At 36.4% G+C, this 23,275-nt stretch overlaps 1 protein-coding gene across 2 annotated transcripts in view; it reads right to left on the bottom strand.

Annotated features, from left to right (window-relative positions):
* LOC108968100 (5-hydroxytryptamine receptor 1) overlaps positions 1–23,275 on the bottom strand; it is a 184,963-nt gene that overhangs the window by 86,768 nt on the left and 74,920 nt on the right. For both annotated transcript variants that reach the window (XM_018931881.1, XM_018931882.1), the window contains one exon: positions 13,036–13,068. The gene's annotated coding sequence lies outside the window, so the exon portion shown is untranslated. The remainder of the gene's footprint in view (positions 1–13,035; positions 13,069–23,275) is intronic.

Raw genomic sequence — 23,275 nt, 5'->3', positions numbered from 1 at the left:
AATCATACTCACCGCTCCATTGATAAGTTTGTTCCGCAGTTGATGTGCGGCGATGTGATGAAATGCTTGCTTGTATATGTGTGTGTGTGTGTGTGTGCGGCCAATCTTTTGTGTTTTCTATACACAAACGCTGCTATGGGCGATACGGTGCTTTTGTTGTTGCTATCGCTAATGTTGATCTGGCGTCGAAAGCGATTATGATTAGTTATGAGTTGAGCTTGCTGCTGTGTAGACAGACTTACACACACACATACAATTGTACTTATCTATGTTGGAGCTCTTGTCACTGCTTGTCTCTTTGCCACCAACTGCTAATCGCTCGTTAGTTACATAAATTGGGTGTCGGAAAAGCTTTGTATTTGATGTGCACCTTAAACTTTTATCGTTTACGTAAATAGCTAATGTTTTACTGTTATCACTAGCAATAAATATGGTACTTAGATGTGCTCGTGGTAATTTAGTGAAGCAATTTCAACTTTACTATGTAGAATGGGAAGTGGATAATAACCCCATTATCACTGTTAGTTCGACCGCTGTAGCTAGAACTACTCGCAGATATACAGATAAAAATTTCAAAGATTCTTATAACTATTGAGTATTCGAATTTAAATACTTTTCTATTTATTTGTTCAAAGTGATGTCAAATGGATTGGTTGTAGCCATAGAGATCACGAAGTAACCAATTTTTTTATGAAAACTTATAAGAAAAAACAAGCTTCACGATAATCAAAACGGGTATTTACGATGCATTGCCTTTCTTGGCGAACCACTTGGCATTCAACAAACAAACTGTTCTGTATAGGACCGAATAATATTTTACCACATTTTCAAATATGTATTATTGAAGTAAATCTTACCATTTCTTGATTATTTTTCGCTCTTAATAAGCAAGCTATCCCAAAACAACAGCTTCCTTAAGCAACTGTTTCGCTAAGAAGCTTATGGAGACGCAGAGATAAAAGTAAAGAAAATCTTTAACTGCTTTGATAATAATATAATTACAATTTAAATTTTTTGCTTTCCGAGTTATTATAAGCTATTTACTACTATGAACAAAAAATAATAAGACTTTTCTTTATAATTTTAAAATTTCTAATTGATTCTTAAAAAACGATGTCGTCTACCGCAAAGTAATCCCGCTTGGCTCTAATGCAATTGTGATAAAATATTTTCCAATCCTCGAAATAGTTGTTAAAGACAATTTCCGGATTCACGTTGAATGTCTTCATTTCATTTTCTCAAAATGGTTTCCCCGGAGTGGTGGGTTAAGTTTGTGAATCCAGCGAATAGGGTGGTTGTGGATATTAGTTAAAAAATGGGCGAAAAACTTACTAAGAATCTATGTCGGGACTTAATTTCGGCCTCTTTTTATGAACAGCTTCGCGTAAATGAAAGTATAAACAGTCCATTTCCGAATCGTAGAGATTCATGACTCTCATCGTCAGTAGTAATATGTTTCATGAAGAACTCTAAGTCGAAAAGCATTTTTTAGCAGCGGTTAACGCGACGCTGTTTTTCGAAAAACTTTTGTGATTTCGATGCTATCAGTTTTCTTAGATCCAAATGATCTTTCAAAATGCTTTCCACTGATCCTTACGATATTCCAACGATGTCAGTAAGAGCTCTGACTGTTACTCGTCGACTCTCAAGCACCAATTACATTATTTTATTGACGTGTTGATCATCAGTTGATTTTGATATCCGTCCTGGACGTGGTTTGTCATCAACGGGTTCTCACATTTGCACGTCTACTTACCATATAATGCAAATTTAAATTCCATCTGATTCTGTCACCTAACTGTCGTAATCGACCTATCAACACTTATATATGAAGGTAAAACATTGCCAAAATAATTGTTAATTAGATTATAACATTTCTCTGATAATAATCTATCCTTGTGTCAAAAGGGGATAAAATCGAAAATTTCCTAGCTTCCAAACACCTAGTACTTGTATGAGGGTTTTCATACTTCTGGATGACTTTACCCAACTTATATATGTATATAAGGTATATCCAAGGGATATCTTAATGGAACTGGCGAAACATGTTATTTCTGGTAATAATATGTCGTAATGTCAAAACTTACTTAAATCCAGTCTACACTATGCCTAGGCACAATACGAGTATTCTCAATTTGAGAATTTTTGTAAGATATCTGAAAAAATTAACTGAGCATATGACATTGGATAAAGTTAAATACCGAAAATGTTGGAAATCGGTCCTACATATATGGTATTAAATGATCTACCAAACTTTAAGTCTACCTGATCGATCATTGTGTAAAATATATTCTTGCGTGGAAACACTTTTTTGAGTATACTTGCATAATACGTATTGTTTAGGCAATCAGTTAAGAACCTGCCCTCAAACCGTATATGTCGATCAAAATGCACTAATTTCGGCAAAAAAGTTTATACCAATTACGATGTGAATTAGCGTCGGCCAAATGGTTACCACAGCTTCACCCATATACGTCAATTTTCGATGACTCGGTGCAGCATTTCGGCTTGAATATTGCCTACAGTGAGCTGAATGTCATATTCGAGCTTTGCTGCATGATTGCCGTAAACGTAGCTTCAGAGAAAATTATCTAAAGGCTTTAAATAACATGATCTTGGTGGACATTTAAGGGTGGAGAAAGTCAATCAACATCATGTTGTAATGCTTGCTAATGATAATGATTAAATTACCAGCTTCAGTTCATAGGAAATAAGACCCGATAATGCCGTCATACCACAATCCGCGCCGAACGATAAATTTTTGATACGAAGCCATTACGTTTCCTGAACTAAACAAGGATTTGACTAATCCCAAGAGCGATATTTTGGTTTTTAGCGGAAGTCATTAAACTAAAAAGGGTCTCCTCTGAGAAGGTGGAACGGCTTTTCAACGAATTTTTCAAGAACGTGAATTTGCGTAATAAGTTGGACAATTTTCTAGGGGCGCACCAAATTGAAATGTGTCATGCTGAAATGGTAAACCTTACTGAACACACTGAAAAAAAGTATACGCAAATTCGCTATCCCTATGAACTGAACCTTAAACGAGTGTGAAGTACCTTGATTATATTGATGCGGAGAAGAGGCAGTTCTTGTCCAATTTGGAGCACACAGTGGGCGGGTCCAATGCTAGTATTGCAACCTTTGCAGTCGGAATGAATGCGCGTCCTTAAGAAAGACGGCACTGCGGATCAATGTAGTATTCTGAATCTTATAGTAGTCAATTTTGCCTGAAATAATGCAGTAATGTGGTTACCTAAAAGTAAGCTTAATAGAGAGCTCTGTAGAGTGAAATGAAACATTGCGATTCAGTTGTCTACGAAATTTTATGTTTTATGTTTTTCATATTTGAACACATTTATGTATATATCGTGCAACTCTGAGCCTGAAAGCGCCTTTCGCAGCAATTTACCAGCTATCTACGATTGATATGAGTACAATGGCTATTGAAAGTAATCTCCATGTATTTTTGAACTGCGAAAAAATCAACTAATTGAGTAATAGAAAAAACTGCATATTTAAAAGAAATTGTGCTTAAAAAAGCTTTTGAATTTTTCTCATTATTTTTTCACATTATTTATAATTGCACTATATTTCAATGATTTTATGAATCAAACTTAAAAAATATTTATATATATATTTTTTTTTTGAACTGGAATCGGTATTAAATAAAAAATGCTGGATGAAAGCTTCTTGTAAACAAACATTGGTCAAAGCAAAAAATTCGTGCGTTCGCTTCAAATAAATCAACATCTCTTTTTCAAACGAGCAATATACCTATTTACAAATAATCAATGAATGAAAAACTCACACAGCTGAATGCAATATGTGTTGTTTTACATTCACTTTCACCTCACTGTATAAATATTTACTCATTTTTACACTTATAAAGACTGGTGCTTTGACCATCGGATTTGCTAAACCACTGAAAACCGCAAACATTTAGCCACTTGTATACAGTGGCGATAAAAATTGGTAAATACTCAAAAGCGCTTAAAAAATTTAATTTATTTAACATACACTTTTTTAGCAGGAAGTAAACAAATAAGTAAAAAATATAGGAGTTTTTATTTGTTTATCAGTTTTTATTTTCTTTATTTTATCTATTTGTTGGTGCGGGTGAGCTCTTATTTACAATAAGTGAGTAAAAATACACAAAATGCTGATGGAGGCAATACTTTGAACATATCCGCCAATTAAGCCAATAGAGTGAAAAATAAAGTGCATGTGTTTACAAAAAAAAATTGGAAAGCAATAATTTACATATGGTCAATCTCTTCATTTGCTTTTCAAATAATTTGGCAGAATATGCGCTGTTTAGGAAATTGCCATTTTGAGGTGCAAATTGCATTCAATTATGAGTTTTTATATGGTATTAGTGTTTCGGCTGTATTTTGTTTATTGATAAAATAGTTTTATTAGTTTATAAAATAAAATACTAAAAATATTTTTCTAGAATGTAAAATGTCGAAATATTTGGTTTTCTGAAACCGATCTAATAAGGGATCATATCTTAATATCTTGAACAGTGCCACCCAAAAGTACTCTTCGGAGACTCTTGAAAGTATATAAATAAATGATCAACATGTCGAGCAGAGTCGGGTTATTTTCTATACCGAGAGCTCGATTTGAAGCATATATAGTCACAATGATATGCATGCACGGTCAGTAATCGGTCAACACATTAATATGAGTAGACTAACGATAACTCAATCTCAAGAATCTTAGGATAAACTAACGCAGCAGTTCTCAACAGTTTATACATTCACAACCAGGCACTCTCTCACCATACTCTAACATTTTCTGAGAACTACTACATTTTACCATGTCGTCTGTCAGTGTCTATACTAGTCCTTCAGTTTTTGAGATATTGGACTGTAATTTCGGATGCGTTATTTTCTAGCAAGCTACTTTTTTGTCGGAACCACGTATATTGGACATGTATGGCACAAACTGAACGATACTACCCAAGTCCATGTGTGAAACACATTATATAGGGTTTTCCAACAAGAGTAATATGCTCCATCTTGTTTCAACCAGATGTTGTTAAAATCAATTTCTTCCAATTGTGGACTTACAAATTTGATTATTATCGATCTATTGCGCTCTATATTGACAGTAATTATGTGACCAGTTTCATTTCGAAAGAAGTATGGACCGAAGATTCCACCGTACCAAACTGTCAACTAATGTAATTGTTAGTCATGGCTAACTTGTAGATTTTTTTTCGCACCAGACTTGACAGATTTGTTCATTTACCTCATCAGAGAAGATGATTTTCTTAAAAAAAATCGCTATCGTTTTCAAATTGTGCCAAGGCAAAATTAATGAATTTACGAAGCTGACGGTGGTCCAATGGCTTCAGTACTTGTGTGAGGACAATTTTATATGGCTGCAAGCCGAAATCCTCTCTCAAATTCCGCCAGGTTGTGGTTTGAGACAGTCCTAATTCTTGGGAACGTAATGGATTGTGGTCTCCAGAAACACTTGACTGAACGGCGGCAATATTTTCAATACTTCCAGCGGATGTTTGTCTTATTGGCATTTGAATGTAAATGTAAAGAAAATGTGCCCTCGAATGTTTCAAATTTTCGACGAATAGCGAGCAAAGGTGGTTGATTATTTCGTCGTAAAAAGGCAAAAGCGCTTCAATCGTTTTTTTTTTTTTTTTGTGTGTACCTTTCCATGATGAAATTGCAAACATTACTGAATATCATAACTTAATAAAAATTTGCCAAAGCGACACTTAGAAATCATATTACCTCTGTTTAAAAATTTCACAATATCCAAGGCATCACTAGAATTTCTGAAGAAATTGATCGGATCGGACAACTATAGAACATAGCTGTCATACAAACTTACCAACTAAAATGAAGGGAAAATATCTTTAAATTTGTCAATTGAGCATTGTAGAACCTAATGCGCCTAATAGAAGCTCAATGGTTCCAATGATGGCTTAAGTACAGCTACCCAACAAAGGCTGTATTACGTGTCAAACTAAGGTATCGACATAAGGTTTCAGTTACTTTTAGCGCATTGTTCTTCGCTAACTAAACAAACTAAATGATTGATTATAGAAAGTGGCGCTTACCCTATCATATTATCTGGCTTATGTTTGCTAAGAATTAGTTGAGCTGATAAATTTTGTGGATCCATAATAAAGACCTCTTATTGTCTAATCAACCTTACAATAATTAAACCAAAAATACAAGTCAGAAATCAAAAGCTACTAATGGATTAAATAGAATATTTTATCTATAAGCTTATATAATTATGAACGAAGTACAAAATAGCAAGCTTAATTTACTTAGTCTCATGCAACATTTGATTGCTATCAATATCAATTTTCGCATTATTTCAAACCAATTACTATTTCGATTAATTTAAGTATATTTAAGTTCAGATTTATTTATTTTTGCAAAGACAACGAGCTAGCCAGACGGGGCACCCTTGCCACGCTCACGATGGAATTGAACAAAGTTGGATCTCCATTAGCAATTTTCGTTTTAGCAATGGACCAATGCACTTAGTGTGCGCTTAACAGGCGCTGTTCCATATTTAGCTACTCTGAGAAAGGTGAGTTCGAAATATACAGACATTTTATTCTTCATTGACCAGCCTTTGCAAGACTGAAGATGAAACATTTCGGCAGCCTTACTTTCTGTGAACCAGGAATTTGTAATTGGTTTATAGCGCTTTTTAAGGGTTTTATGAGCTCATAAAGTTGTTTTAAGCAACCCAATGGACCGGCGTTCTGCGCAGTCCAAGTGAGATCAGCATGAAGATCGACGTCTTAACCCAACCTAACCGGGATTGATTCGACTTAAAAGTTCTTTAGAACACCGTGGCTAGAAATAACTGGTAAAACGTTTTCTATTTTCAGATGTAGTTATACATAAAGTTGGCATTAATATGCACTTGTCAAGGATACTACAACTTCAGTGTAATCGAAGCCAACGGTTTTCTAACTTTGGCTTAATATTATTATTCTTTGTAATATTACAATAATTTAATTCAAAAATAAAGTTTTTATCGACATTGACATCACCACTTCTGACCAAACGAAATTTTAGAATTCCACAAAATAAAGCCCGGTCGGAGGGGCTAATCGCAAACTTCATTTCCTGTAACAGCCCCCTTTCCACCTAAGATGCGAGCATTCAGGTTTGCTGTAGCATTAAATGTAATAAATTGTAACTTTATTTTCCACTTAAATACGGTCTATGGCATATTGTACGTGGCAGTTGTAGGCACATAAACACAAGCAGGTGTGGGCGGTGGTTATTTGTAAGAATGTCAGTGCATATGTATGCGCTTGGGTTTAGATGTCTGGCAAGCGTGCCAGAAATAAACCAATAAGCTGAGATTTTATTAGTCACGTTTCCTCACCCGGCCGATTCAATGCGATTAGCTTTAAGCAAAATGCAATTGCTTACATCAGTGGACTGTTTACGGATTGCGCTTTAAAGTGAAGACAAGATAAAAGACTTTTATTGTAAATGGAAAATCCGATTAATAAACAAGTTTGTGGATACATTTGGATAGACAAATCCTCTGAGCTTTATTTAAAGTATTCAACTATGTATATATATATATATATATGTATATATTGCAAAATAATCAATATGGCTTAAAAAAAGTTTAGCGGGAAATAAATAAATCTGTGATGAGAAGAGCACGACTTAATTTATTGCTTTGCACGTGCACATTTATTTTACTCATACACTGTCTTCAAGGCCAGGCTTACTATATATGTATGTATGTTTGCCAATTTCAATTATTTTCTGCTCGTAAATAAATTATAGCAATTAATTTTGCACTGGAAATTAAAACTATCGGGCCTTTATTGCTAAAGCTCATATTTGACAAATTGGAATTATAGAATGCTTAACGGCAGAGCGGCAGCCACAACAACAACACAACAACAAATTGCTTCAATTTCATTAGAAATCGCATTTGCTTTGCAGCGGCTCTCAACCAAAAAGGATAAGAAGATGAAGAAGATGAAGAAGAAGAAGAAAAAGAGGCAGTGCGCTCAACCGCATGACAGGCCAAGAAGAGTCTGCAATAAATTGCCCGTGAAGAATGGAGTGCGGAAAATATTTTAATTTATTGTGTGAAAGTAAATAAATAGAAGCGCATACTCACAAACACACACCATAAATGCATATGCTCAAATATATAATAAATGTATATATATATATTCTAACGTACATAATTATATGCAGCCCTGACACTTGATCGAAAACCTAAAGAATTGCGTAATCCGCACTGACGTCCGAGCAGCTAAGACCTAGCACCGCGTCTGCTTAATGCGGCGCTGTTATAGTTATTGTCTTAAATATTATGCGGCATGAAAAATTAATAGCTTGCATATCATTAATATGGCACGGGTAGCAGTAGAGATAATTATCTTGTTACAATTACATGGTGATAAATTAGAGCGTTTCATATAATTTGCCGTTAGCTTAAATTATTGTTGTATGGCTATTTTGTCGGCTAACTAATAAAGAAAATAAGCGCATTAAACTCGTAGCATCCAGTACTCGCTTAATTATTAAGTCATTAAATGTCGCGTATACGCCCAGGTTGCAGTACAGATACTCCCAAATGGCATTGTTTATTGGAAAAGTTCTGTTATTATTTGTGGTAATTAAATTGCACATGCTTATTATGGTAATTTTATTAAGTGTTTTGTGATAGAATCTTATAAGCTACATAAGTATTTGAACCAGGTGGAGATCCCGCTGTAGCGAATTGTGTAAGTTTGATATATCGAGTATATTCGAATATGTCTTTTGAATATAGGCATTATTAATTGAAGAAAGAAAACGTTAAACCTGATTATGGTAAGGATGGTCTAGCCTTCACAAATGCTGAAGTTTCCACAAAACATCATGATTTGAATAGTGCAGCTTGTAAGACTTATAAGATATAGTTTTTCAATCGTAGCCATTTGTTAAGATATCAATGTCGCTCATCGTTCCATTGAATGCGATATTCGCGGTGGCCAACCGGGCCATATATCTTTCGGAGGACCTTCTCTCGAAAATTTGCAACTTCGACTCATCAGTTGTTGTCATCGTCTAAACCTTTGCACCATATAGCAGGAATGATAAGTGACTAATGATACCAATATCATCGGCATACGCCAGCAGGTGTAAACTCTTATAGAAGATGGTACCTTCTATATTTAGTTCAACGGCTAGAATTATTTTCAAAAAAGGGAATCGCCTTGTCTAAAACCTCGTTTTGTATCGAACGGCTTGGAGAGGTCCTTCCCGATTCTGACGGAGCTTTTGGTGTTGCTCAACGTCAGCTGACACAGCTGTTTTAATTTTGCGGTGATAGCAAATTCAGACATCGCGGCATAGAGGCAGCTCCTTTTCGTGCTGTGGAAAGGAGCTTCGAAATCGACGTGGTGGTGTGTGTCGATTCTCTTTTCACGGGTGCTTTCCAAAATTCAACGCATGGTAAATATCTAATCAGTTGTTGATTTTGCAGGCCTAAAGCCACACTGATAAGGTCGAAACAGTTTGTTTAGGGTGGACCTTAATCTTTCACACAATACATTCGATATAACCTTATACGCGATGTTGAGGAGGCTTGTCCCACGGTAGTTGGCACAGATTGTGTGGGTAGAGCACACTTATGTAAGCTCCAATCGTTTGGCATGCTTTCCATATTTTACAAAGAAGCTGATATAGTTCTTCTTATCAGTTCATCGTCGCAGTGTTTGAATAGCTCGGCCGGCAATCCATCGGCCTCCGCCGCTTTGTTGTTCTTCAGGCGGGTAATTGCTATTCGAACTTCTTCCTGGTCGGGCAATGGAACGTCTGCTCCATCGTCATCGAATCAATGCCACGGCGTCTTCAAGCAGTTAAAGATGCCATTGGTTTTCCTTCCATAAATACCTTGTTTTATATTAAGTAATGGATTTTTTAAGTTTATTGTTAAAAAAAAAAACAAAAAGATTAGAATAAAACTGTATCAACACATTCTTGTGAAAAGTTTTTGTACTTTCCCATCAAAGAATACGGACGATGTATGCAGACTTTTGTCCGCCCCTCTACATATTACATTCGATGGGTCCTCCAGGGCATTACGAGCTTCATGAAAAGCTTAATTTACTCTTTTTGGGTGTAGATACTAGTCTATTCTTCTAATTCAGACTCAATGATAAATACATGTAGTTCATTTCGGTTCCCATCTTCTTGCAATAGTAACAATTTTTGCTAAGTTGCAACCGAAATGACTGTTGAACGTGACTCAATGAACTCTGCTTGTATTGTTAAAATATATCATGGGTTAAAAACTTTATGTATTGTGTTTTTAATTCGAAAAGTGTACAACAGTATCAAGCACAAGTCCGCGCTAATCTTCAGTCACGGCTGCAATTGCTTACAAAAGTATAAATCCCGCCGCCATTTTGGTATTACAATTGTTTGTTCAAATATAGCTCTATTTGGCAAAGCTACAATTATAATACATTAATACATAGTACATGCAAGCCTATGTAAATAACCCATTTGCTTTGTGCGGCAACTGCAACTCCAGTTGATTTATTTTCAATTACTGTAAATATTAGATTAATATAATCACTTTCCACATCAGCAAACATTTCAAATAGCACGCAAATTCCATATACGCTTGCAAGTGTGTATGTGAGTGCGCGTTGTGCCGAATATTTGCGTACAAAGTTATAGTGACATTCGCAAGCCATAACCACAAGCATTTGTTGTGCAAATGAAATTAAATCCATTTGTTGATTTAAATTTGCACAATTTATTGTTGTGGTCACGCGCGCTCATATCCAGGCGGCGCATGGTGATATTTGTATGCGCGTATGTGTGTGGCTTTCTATGCATGTGTGTGTATGGAGTATGTAGTAGTAAATTTGGCGGAGATAATATCGAATTTGGCAGCAAAGTGGATTAGAGTGTAGCGGAAATTTGTCTTTATTTATAAATATGATTTTTTTCGCTCGCGCCAACACACACGCCCAACAGTGACTAGGCGATTGCGTTCGTTGGGAAATATGGAAAATAGAAAATTTAAAATTTATGACAGTGAAATTTATTAAACAAAAGCGGAAATGAATATTTTTTTATTAATATTTATGAATATTTGTATCTAATACTTTAATTGTTTATAAACAACAAACCTTTATATAGACAATTAAACATACATAATACAGTTATGTCTGAACTTGGTATCCCCGAAAATCTAACATGGCTGTGTAAGCTGATGTTGAGCAATTCCAGAAGCACCGTCAGGAGCGGGATGAACTTCTCCACACCGTTCGCAGCCAAATGAGGCTTCAGATAAGCAGACTCCCCTCGCCGGATTTTGTCAATCTACTCCTGGAGAAAGTAACTCGAGCTGCAGAGCTGAATAGATAAGGTGCAAGTATGTACTCTGCAATTGACGCCAAAGCGTAAAGAGAAACGACGGTTGCGTCATTTTAGCGGTAGATGGGAGCCCTTGCTAAAATTAGGTCATTTAAAGGCTTCGGTATCGGAAGATGCACAGTACGCAAAGCACAGATACCTCTCAGAAAGTAACAAAACTGGTACACCCGGAAGCAGTTTGTCTCCGTAGTAACAGAATAGGTATGGGGTTATGCTCTATTGGACCTACTCCATTGCACTCATACGCTTTAAGGTCCGCCGGAGCTGTTGGATAATTAAAAGCTCTGAGTTGTATGCGACGAGTAGGTCCCTAGATCCTTGAACACACACTTTTATATAGGTTCTGTAGATGAGTGCCAAACCGAGAATGGAACTGAATACGAACCTGTAGGAGGTATACCAAAGTACGAGCATACTGGATGGAGAGTATAGTGAGTGAGTATAGACCCAGTCACGCACTTATTTCTTAAGTCTGTATGTGGGAGGACCCACTTGTTGTGCTTCACCAACTAGTTTAAGGGTCGGTCACCGTTAGATCACGACAATAATCGGACCCATGCACCCGACGTCACTCTGAACTGGCAGTTTGAAAAAGGCTGGCGGCACCGAAATCGCCTATGATGTCGACGGAGGGCGCGCCGTCTTCAAGTCTGCAGTTGGTGGAACGTGAAAACTTCCCATCAACAAGGAGAGCTTTGAGACATTTCACTAACAGTGTTTTCATCGGATCGCTAGCTAACCTTTAAAAGTTTTGGTGAATCGTTTTCCTCAGTTTTCGTATGGGAGCATAAAGAGCACTCTGCATAAAAAGGCTTACCGGTATATAAGCTGCATCAATTAAGAGAGAAAGAGATATGAACATATTTTTTACTCCAGTATCGACGTAAGGTGAACGAAACTTGATGTGTCACATGATTTTCCTTTTAGTAGCTTAGTAAACTAATATAAATTTGTATATATATACGAAGAACTATGTTTATACCTTATCTAATCGTGAGACAAATGTTCAAAAATAAACATATCACACCACAACTAGAATAACTCTTCTCAGTGAATATTCAAAATAAACAAACTGCCATTTAAACTTAAAGCCTTAATCATTTGCAATATAGAAGATGTCAAATAAAGCCAGGATACACAAACGATCTCCGGCTGGATTCGTTCCCTCTTTTGCTACCGTTATGCTTACCTGTCTGCAATAAATTTGCGCCATAAAAGCAAACCAATGTCAAATTAAATTTATTGTTTGCCAAAAATAAAGCAGTTCATGCAATCTCAGCACCACAAACACAAAATAAACCGAAATGAAAAGAATCAAAGCTAAGCGCACGAAGCCAATAAGAAACACATGTTCATAGCCATATAAACACCCATATCAAATAATTACGTCCAGCAGAGCGCACACAAGAGTAATGCGTTATAAGGGCATACGGGTCGGCTGCGTTCAACGGCCAGACCAATCAGCCGATATGTGCAGCAATTGACTGATTGCACCGCCTGCCAATACGAGCATATCAGACAGCTCAATTTCTGAGCACGTGACTGGCGGCGCTACCACCGCAAAATTCGGAAAGAAAGCAGCGAATATATTGAAAGCAACAAATAATCAACGTTTATTACTCACCTTCGTGCAAATGATCGAAACGACATATTTTATCTGCAAAGTAGGAGAGATATCGCATTATAATAGTATTAAATTGAAATGGAAAATAACTTGCTTTACTCTTATCTCTAAGGATAGAAGTAAACAAAGCACACAAAAAGTGAAAAAAAAACGTTTAAAAATTCATATCTGGTGGGCTTATCTAGCTTTTACCTGGCCGAAAGCTAAGTGTCTGCAGAAATATTATTGGCCAATTGCAATGCATGTCAATTTCAACAAAAATATACAATTTCATCTAATGTTCTTGAAAGAGTTTTTGAGTTTTATAAAGGAATAAATTAATACTAAATATTACCATTCGTATATTTTCCAATAATGAAAGTGTTTCACATGTCCATAAATAATACTTTCCTCCGGTTTAATATTCAATAAGCGAGAGAGAATAGACTAAACGCAACAAGTATAGCGGAGTGACTATTTTTCAACTGCAAAAACAGATATTGAAATGTCAAAAAATGGGCAAAAGCAAGTCTTTTGAGAAAATATGACTCTTTATTAAATACAAACCAATTTGGATCTAAACTTTTACATTTTACAACAAGTATGCAACACTTAGCTCGGAAAAGTACATCGGAAAGTTGCTGTAAACTCGCAACATCACCGTGATATAAGAGAAATAATAAAATTAAGCGAAATCTACGGCATTAAGCTCATGTCCAGCTGATAAATCTATATATTTAAATAAAGTTTCTAAAGATCTTAATCGGAAATCTAAGAGGTTCAAAAACGAAAACCAATGGAAGAAATCCCGATTACTCTCCTTGGAAAAACTTAAAAGATTACAAACACCAAAAACTCAGGAATTTCCCATTGAAATAAGTGCTGTTAGTTGGGCCAGTGATAACTAAAGAAAAACAAAAGTATTTTCGGTTTATTTAGCCAAAATACTCTCCCTTTATAAAAGACACGTAGATTTTCCTACTATTTCCAGCCAAAAAAGCGAAGAAATCTCAAATTGCACAAACCATGTGCAAAGTGAGGTAATAAAAGTTTTGTAAAAACAAAACGACCTGATTACAGCCGGGATTCTAAAACAGCTTCCTCCAATAGGAAAAGTAAAAAAAATAAAAAATTAAATATGGTATTAGAATTTTGACAAATAAACATAAAAACATAAAAAATGAAATATTTTATGAGAATTTTTTATTGTAACAAATATACGTTACCAGCTGACGCCGCAGCCGTTGTCCTGCATAAAATTATGTGTTTTGAAATGAGAAGAATGTTGAATTTATATTGTGTTGAAAATCATTTATTTGCGATTTTTCTAAATTGTTTTCAATGTAACGCAGCTTGATAAAAAATATGTTTTGGTTTCTGTTCTGTACAGAAAATATGGCTTTCCAACTCGTGAGCACATCACGTATATCTGGCGGTGTGAAAAACATAGCATTTCCAAATTTGTGCCACACGCTATGCGACGATCCTTGTGTCCGGTTGATTGTCATCTGCTGCGTTTTCACTGGAAACGGAATAGGTTTGAACTGAATTGGCGAATCGTTGGACCTCAAAGGAATTCGTAGAATTAAGCATTCTGCCTTTGTATTCGATAGCTGCGTCACAATCAGTCGGGTTCCATGCACACTATGCAGTAACTCAAATTAAGTTTAACCACGTACATACATTAGTCAATATCAACCGATGTTAAAAGCATTCGTGGTTTTTTCGGGTGGAATGTGTAAATTTGTCCTAGTGCATTAGTTGAGAATACACGTGGATATCAATCTACTGGTTTGCCTTCCTTTCTATGTAACTATTTCTTCGACGATGTATTCCATGTATTATATCAAAGCATTTCCGAATTGAACAATTTTCTCGCAAACTAATAACAGACGCAAATTGAGGAAGAATTCGTTAAGGTAAATTTTGTTGCTGGTGGTTTTCCACTGTATTCTCTGGGTTGAAATGCAYTCTTTGGCCATTCTCCAAATTAACTGCGAGACGCACAACAGTCGGAAAACGTTCATGAATTGTAAAAGTAAATATCCTACAAAGCGCTTCATTGCAGTTCACGTATCAACCGTATCGCTCAAGATCAATAACCGCCATGTTGCTTTCTTTGATGACGTATTTGATCGATTTCATCAAACTGCGTTTGCGAAGTTGAAGCGAAGTTGATATGAGTTTTGAATGTGAATTAGACAATAGTGGTGAATATAGTACGATACATGTGTTGTCAACTTCGATATTCACTCTTTTTAATTCATTTCCAGTTTTTGTTTCCGAAAGAAAAGCATGTGGATAGTGTTTCGCGCATTTATTGTCAGACCTACAAACCGAAAAGAATTGTAATGTTCGCAAGGTCCATGAATCATATTGGTTTTCACCGATTCGAATAATACTGGATCGGGAATATTCGCAGAAATGATTTCCTGAATCTGATCTGGTGTAGCCACCATACACCATCCAAAGAAAAAAGAAAACCTCTCTCTTGCCACTCAACAGAGTTCATCCAGCGTGTAACAGCACCATATATAGCAATATATGATGATGCCAAAACGAACGCAACCTCTTCGTGGTATCGTAACTAATTTTAATTTGTAATTGAGCATTTTGTGTGAAACATACATAAAATCCAAGGTTCGCGTTTAAAACACAGTTAGCTTAGCTAGTCTCGAGCGCACAAGTTCTCATGGCTGTATCTTCGAAACTATTACTCGGATCAATGGGAAAATTTAGGACAATGTTCTAGAGCTATTGTAGAATTTAATAAGATAATAATTGATACTTTGAAACGCGTAAACCCATGTGACCCCTTAGAAAAATCTCATAAAATGTCTTAATAAAATCATAGAACGAAAAGCAATAATTCCAACGCATTAGTTTGGGTTTCGAGTTAACCAATTCCACAATTGATTAAATCCACAGAATTACACATATTAAAAAAAACGTTTTGAGGAAATAAAATTGTGCTCTTACGTGTTTTGCAAAAGCGTCCGATAAAGTTTGCTTTTGAAATTGAAAATTGATTTTAACGAAACATGATTATATCATAAAATCATATTTATCAGACCACTGCTTCCGCGTTAAATAAAGAGACTAGTATTCTATTCTGAGAGAAATGCGACTTAAGAATATTAATTGGTCATTTGTTAGCGAACCAGTGGTATCCATCGAAATTAAATTACTTATCTATAAACAAATACTTGGAGCGATACAGAGTAATGGTGCACCTCTGTGGTGATCTAAGCGTAATTTCGGTTAACGCAGAAATATCAAACAGAATTTATTTTGAAGTAAAATAATTTATTTTCAGTGCGGTAAAGTCACCAAAATCGGAAACTTTTGATGTAATGAAAGTCTGGCTTAAACATTTAGAAAACAACTGCTTTTGAAATGGTCAATAGCAGAATAAATAGATGTGCTGCCTTTAAGTCGATGGAAGGTGGGAACATTAATCACCTATCCGACTTTAACTGTCGACTAGAACAAATAGATTTGACGTTTAGCTACTGAAATATACGAAATTCCGTCAAAATATTATTTCAACGAAAGCATTTGCAACCGCCTAACAAGCCCACAAATATAAATAACCAAAAACTGGTTGTCTGAGTTGGATTCGTCAGTCAATTTGTGCGGAACAAACCGTGCACACATCTTTCGTAAGCCCAAATGTTAGGGCAAAATATGATAAATCGATGTTCTAGATATGTTCAATTCTATCTTCATGAATTCAATGATGATTTCGGCTGATTTTTGATGAACTCAAGCACAGTTTTGATGGAATTTCCGGTGATTGGCCCACATGTTTATTGTCCTTTATGTCCATATCATCGCCATCAACTTGTTTCATCAATTGAAACGTTTTGGTAAAAGTTTTCCCAAATCTAAGGCAAGACTTAATGTTGACTTTTTGTTCGAAGCTCATTTTCGCTCCGATAACATAAACTAAATACTAACACTTAAAACATAATAACTTCAATTCCAATCAATGAAGCATCATGAAATTCTCACTGGACAATCGATGCAGATAGCAGATTCTTACGCACCAGTGGACATATAGTTGGCGCCACCAGGGGGTCCTGTTTAATTTAGATCACACCTGGTATATAGGAGTAGCTCTTGAAGAAAATCGTATACTCTACAAGAAGGCGTAATGTAAAAAAATGTTTTCTAAAGTACACAAAACTTTTCACCTGTTCTTTGTAGTAAAAACTTTGAATATTCACCGAATTTTAAATATAAGCACTTTGTGTGCTTCAAATCTTGCCCTGCTGAAATGTTTTTTTTTTTTTTTTTTTGCGTACACGTTCATTTCATTTATAACTTCTTTATCAGCTTTTTAAGCTCACCCTAATGTATGTGAACAAACCGTACAGTGCAATTTTATTCGACCAAAAGATCCAGAGGTCCGTTCACACTGCCTACATCAAACGCCCACTTACTGAAAGTACGATTTTATACACAGATATACATATATAACTCACATCTGTAAATATATTGCCGCCAAAAATAAAAATATGCAAAAATATTATAATTTTAATTTAGGTTGGCATAGCAGGTCAACACGTGTGATGGAGTGGTGTGCAAATTTGCATAAGTTTGCAAATATGAATGTAAAAAATCCAAATATTATATTTGTACATATAAGTTTTATATGTAAGAATATGCTTTTCAAGCGACAGCAGCTGAACAGCATCCAGACGTTCATGAGAATAAGAATTCAGCGCACAACGAGTGCATTTGCCATAAAATCATAAAATTAAGTGCCTTTTCCCAACAACAGCAACAACATTTTACACATACATAATTGTTGTTTTAGATATATGTACATATACAAATATATTATGTGTATTCAAATAAATAGATATAATCATGCGTGGGTGTCACTATACATTTACTTGTAAAGCATTGATTGTATGCAGGCGCCAGCAAAATTATTTCTGAAACCAACAGCTGTATCAAATTGTAATAAAAATTACACACACCCACACATACATACTATATGTGTATACAATCGAACCCACATACCATATTTATTTTGTGACACAGCGTATATCTGTGCCGTGCAAACAAAAATTAAATTCGCCAGAAAAAATCGGAAATGTAGAGTAAACATTAAATGAAAACCACGTAAATGCTCAGCAAATGCAGCAGTCTCGCTTGAGGAGACGTCGCCTCGGTAAACACGGCGTTCGTTCGGTTCATGTCAACATTCAGCAGAAAATAAGAATGCCGGCGGGCAGGCGCACTTTCGCTCCTAGCCAGACAGCCACTACAAGTAATGCCAAGCAATGACAGCCAAGCCGCGACGAGCTTATGTGCCTGAATACATATATATGTATAATACATACGTGTGTATACACATGATGCTTTATAAATAATATATAAGAGAAATGTTTCTGCGAATTTTTGTTGATTGTGAGAAATTTCAATGTTCTTTGAAATTTGAATGCTGATGCGAGCGATTGTATTTATTGTGAAGCTTCAAGTACGGATGAAGAGCATTGCAGGCGGCATTAGATTAATTCATTATATACACATGTACAGATACATATCACGCTATTTAACATGGTAATGACGAGGCAAAATTTGAGTGAGATTAAAATATATTAAAGATTTAAAGCGCTGATTAGAGTTGCCAGCAAATTTTAAAAGCAAAAGAATCTAATAGTTGTAATTGTGTACTGAGTAACGATGCAAGCTCGAAATATACACAAGGATAAATTTCAACTGAATTGATGCTTTAAACTACGCGCTTTAGTTTTGAGCTCTGAAGTCAAAAGACTTGCTTGCGACTTCACATTCTAACATGACTGTGACTGACATTTTGGTCATCACTTAGCCAACAGCCGGATTTAACTATTAAGGAAGCGCTAAGTTCAACTATCAAAATCTGAAGCGTTAGCAAAACTTTATAATAAAATAATATTGCGCATGGATTCAAATTCATTGTTCGACGCAATCGTGAATAGGTTACAAAATCTAATCTTACATTTTATTAAATTATAGGCTCACATAGTTCCATAAGGCTATTTCAATACAAACTTTCTTATTGTATAAAGGCATGGTATGCTATATCAAGTTTCATTAAGATGAATGGATGGACGGATGACGGACATTAACTCGGATTTCAATTCGTCTCACTATCACAATCTGGCTGGCACATAAGCTTCCCTAAAACAATTAAATCCCTGTGATTATTGGTCAGCCCTAACCTTTAAAAAGCACTTGTATAAATGTGGCAGCTGTCGGACCATCAATTAGTGAATTATATCATTTTTAGTGATGTAACTTTAGTTATTGCAAAGTGTTTAGTTTTTGATAGGAAAAAATACAGATGGAGCAAAAACTTGACTTTTTAACGACTTTTTGGATACAGCCCTAGGTAAAACAACCGTTAGGCATTGATATACTAAGTTGAGACGTGGTGAAACGACTACCGAAGACGTTGAGTGGATGACCAAAAGATATTGTTATCGACGAAAACATCAAACAAGTCCACAAAACAAATTGCATGACCGTAAAGTGAAGTTTTTTGTGATAGCAGGCACCCTAGTGATATCAACTGAATGTATACATCATATCATTCCGGATCCTTATGGTCTGAGAAAGCTCTGTGCAACGCTGGTGCCACGCGAACGCACTTTTGACCAAAAACAGCGACAGGTTGAAGATTTAGAGCAATGTTTGGAGATACTCAAGCATAAAGAACCCGAGTTTTTGCATCCATATGTGACAATGAATGAAGCATGAGTCCATAATTCCACTCCGAAGTCCAATCGATAGAGTACTTTTTATTGGATTACCTTGAAAAATGAGAGATAATCAAAAGCGACTATTTCGTAGCATTATTGGATCGTTCGAAAGACGAAAACGCCGAAAAACGGCAGCATTAAAAAAAAACAAAAAGAAAAGCTGTTTCTTCAAGACAATGCACCGTGTCACAAGTCAGTGAAACCGATGGCAAAATTTCATGAAATTCTCCAGATCTTCTGTTCTTAGATCTCAAAAGAATGCTCCTTGGGAAAAATTTTTATCGAATGATTGGGTGATCGCCGAAACTGAGGTATATTTCGAAGCAAAGGACAAATCATGTCACAACCAGTAAGGAAGAGCTATATTTGGGTGTAACCGAACATTTCATACTCTTTAATCAAAGGCAGGAAAATACCTTAATGATACTATGTACCAACACGTTGCAAGAGTGCAGAAAGTACATTCAAATACGTGTCGAATAAAGCCGTTAGACTAGTAAAACCTTAAAAGCAATGAAGTGTTGCAAAATATCTATCAATTGTGCTATCCTATCACTATCTTAATTATCAAGTCAAGTTACTAGCAAACTTTCAAAACATTCTACGCAGAATATTAAGCACAAACAATGGCGTGGAAATACTTTGTTTATCGCATGAATTACCTTAGAAATGTTGCCTCAATGCCGTATGAACACTTGCAAGCCAACAATATCTGCAAATTATGCGAGAACACAGCAGAGGATTGCGATGATGGTGTCTACTATGTTGCTACAGCACATCTCGCAGCAGCTCGAGGCAATATTCGGACTTGTAAAAAACAACAAACATGTATGAGAAACTGTATATGTACTGTTATATTATTCAACAGGAAGAGTGTGTCTGGCTTTTCCACTGCATAGACTCTTCATACACATACATATATTATATGCGCATCGCACCATTTCAATATGACGGTGGTTCTCAACCTTTACTTCAGCGCCGAAGGCTAAGTTTCAATTGCACCGTTATGTGCATGCATATGTGCGTTTGTTTAAATGCAACTGTGAGTTGCCCAACTGTGTGTGAGTATGTTTGTGCTCGATTTTATTTTTAGTTCCAGTGTAATTTGTTGTTATTTATTTTTTGTTAGTCGCCACTGCTAATGGTACTTGACACCCCAGCCTGTCAACGACATGCAAGCGCCGTAATTACACACAGCCCAACATACATGTGCCCGTGTGACTATTCTGTAGTTATGAGCAGTTGTTGTGCACACCATAGCGGTTGTTCTTGGCCAGCAGGCATTCGTGTAGGCGTTATGTCTGCGATTCTGCACGCTCTTACAAATATATCACTTCTCCACACAAATATAAAGAACTTTTGTTTTTGCATTTCGTTGCAAAGAAATTGTTGTCACAGCAAAATACAGCGCTTACATAATATTTCATACATATACATACATACATATATTATAATATGAATGTGTATATATATTTAAATGGATTATTGTTGCATTTTTAAGTGCTTACTTGTACTTGACTGTTGGTCCCCCTAAGCACTGCTTTAACCCTAAGCATTTAAAGAAATGTGCTTTAGTTTTTATTTTACAGAACCATTTTCGTTTAAAGCACATGAAACGAATTTAAAGAACATAAATAGTGTCCCGGAAGATGAAGTCATGTGTAGAAGTTCACGCAAGTAAGGAAAGTTCTCTGTTCGCCATTCACTTGGGAGTGGCCAGAAACTATTATTTTACACATGGCTCGAGCAGCTCATGAGTTCCGGTCTTTGACCATGCATCTTTTGGGTAGCCTAAGAACATCCGTTTGAAGGCGAGCTAAAATGACAAACCCTACATAGGGTGTGCGCTGAGTTTGGGACCAGCCACGTAATAAACACTACCAGTTAAAAATTACCAACAGCCTCGAAAGAGACGAGAAGTGCCGCGTCGCAGCGGAGAGAAAACAGACTGAATACCTCGCAACGTTACGATCGACCACAACACGTACGGGATGGGGTAGATACCGAGAGTTGAAGAGGGAAGCGAGACGCTTTTGAAAACAGAGTACGAAGAGCTTGATAAGCTGGCCGACAGGGGTAATGCTCGAAAATTCTACGAAAAAATGCGGCGGCTTACAGAAGATTTCAAGACCGGAACATACACTTGCAGAACCTCCAAAAGGTGATCTAGTCACCGATGCCCAGAGCATACTTAAACTATGGAGGGAATACTTCTCCAGTCCATTGATGACGATGGAACAGACGTGCCATTGCCCGACCAGGGAGAAGTTCGAATAGCAATTACCCGCCTGAAGAACAAAAAAGTGGCGGAGGCCGATGGATTGCCCGTCGAACTATTCATAACCAACGATTGGAATTTAACTGTGCTCTGTCCGATCCACTAAAAGGGAGATCCCACAATCTGCACCAACTATCGTGGGTTAAGCCTCCTCAATATCGCATATAAGATTCTATCGAGCGTATTGTGTGAAAGATTAAAGCCTACCGTCAACAAAATGTTTGGACTTTATCAGTGTGGCTTTAGACGTGGCAAATCAACAACCGACCAGATATTCACCAAGCGCCAAATCTTGGAAAAGATACGTGAAAAAATTCTCGACAAACACCACTTCTTTGTCGATTTGAAAACTGCTTTTGACAGCACGAAAAGGCGCTACCTTTATGCCGCAATGTCTGAATTTTGTACCCCCGCAAAACTAATACGGCTGTGTAAACTGACGTTGAGCAATACCAAGAGCTTCGTCAGGATCGGCACGGACCTCTCTGAGCCGTTCGATACCACATGATGTTTCAAACAAGGCAACTGCCTATTCTTCTTCAATCTACTCCTGTACTTGATTTACCACTAATTTGATTTCGAATTTCATAAAAAACAGACTTACTTCGGAACAGCGATAGAAATTCGTTCAGATTGCTTAAAAATACGCTACGTCCAAGGATCACCAAGCGGAGTCGGTAAGTCGAGCAACCATGGAACAATTTCGCAACACGTTTACTCTAGTGAATAAAGCAAAATACGTACCAGAGCCTCTGCGTTAGAGCAAAACATCCGTCCGCGATCGCTAGCTACAACCGAAGCTGGGCTGATTAACTTTCTGGAAGATTTTGCGGAAAGATGTTTGTTTGTGTGCTCCTCCAATCCAACCCGTGCATGAATTGAAGCCGAACAAATATCAAGCGCGTCAAATGTTGCGGGAATTTTAGGACCATTCACCGAGCATTCGATGCGCTTGATAGTTGTTCGGAACATATGACCAAATATCCCGATTTTCGCAAGAAAAATTTAAAATGTGTTCAAAAACGAAACCAACCATAATGTTGCAGTCAATGAGAAACGCTATTAATGTATTTTTCTTGTCTGAGTTCGAAGACCTTGATGTGGACCACTTTGCTATGCTAACCATGAAGCGAGCAACGCTTTGGAAGAGAACATTCGGCGTATTATTACTAGCATACGTATTTAAACGGTCATTTTTTATAGCAGCTATAGGTTGTAGTGATTC

The sequence above is a fragment of the Bactrocera latifrons genome, unplaced genomic scaffold (genome assembly GCF_001853355.1).
Source record: "Bactrocera latifrons isolate USDA-ARS-PBARC rearing strain unplaced genomic scaffold, ASM185335v1 scaffold_202, whole genome shotgun sequence".
NCBI lineage: Eukaryota > Metazoa > Arthropoda > Insecta > Diptera > Tephritidae > Bactrocera > Bactrocera latifrons.
This window is presented reverse-complemented; position numbering and strand designations above follow the sequence as displayed.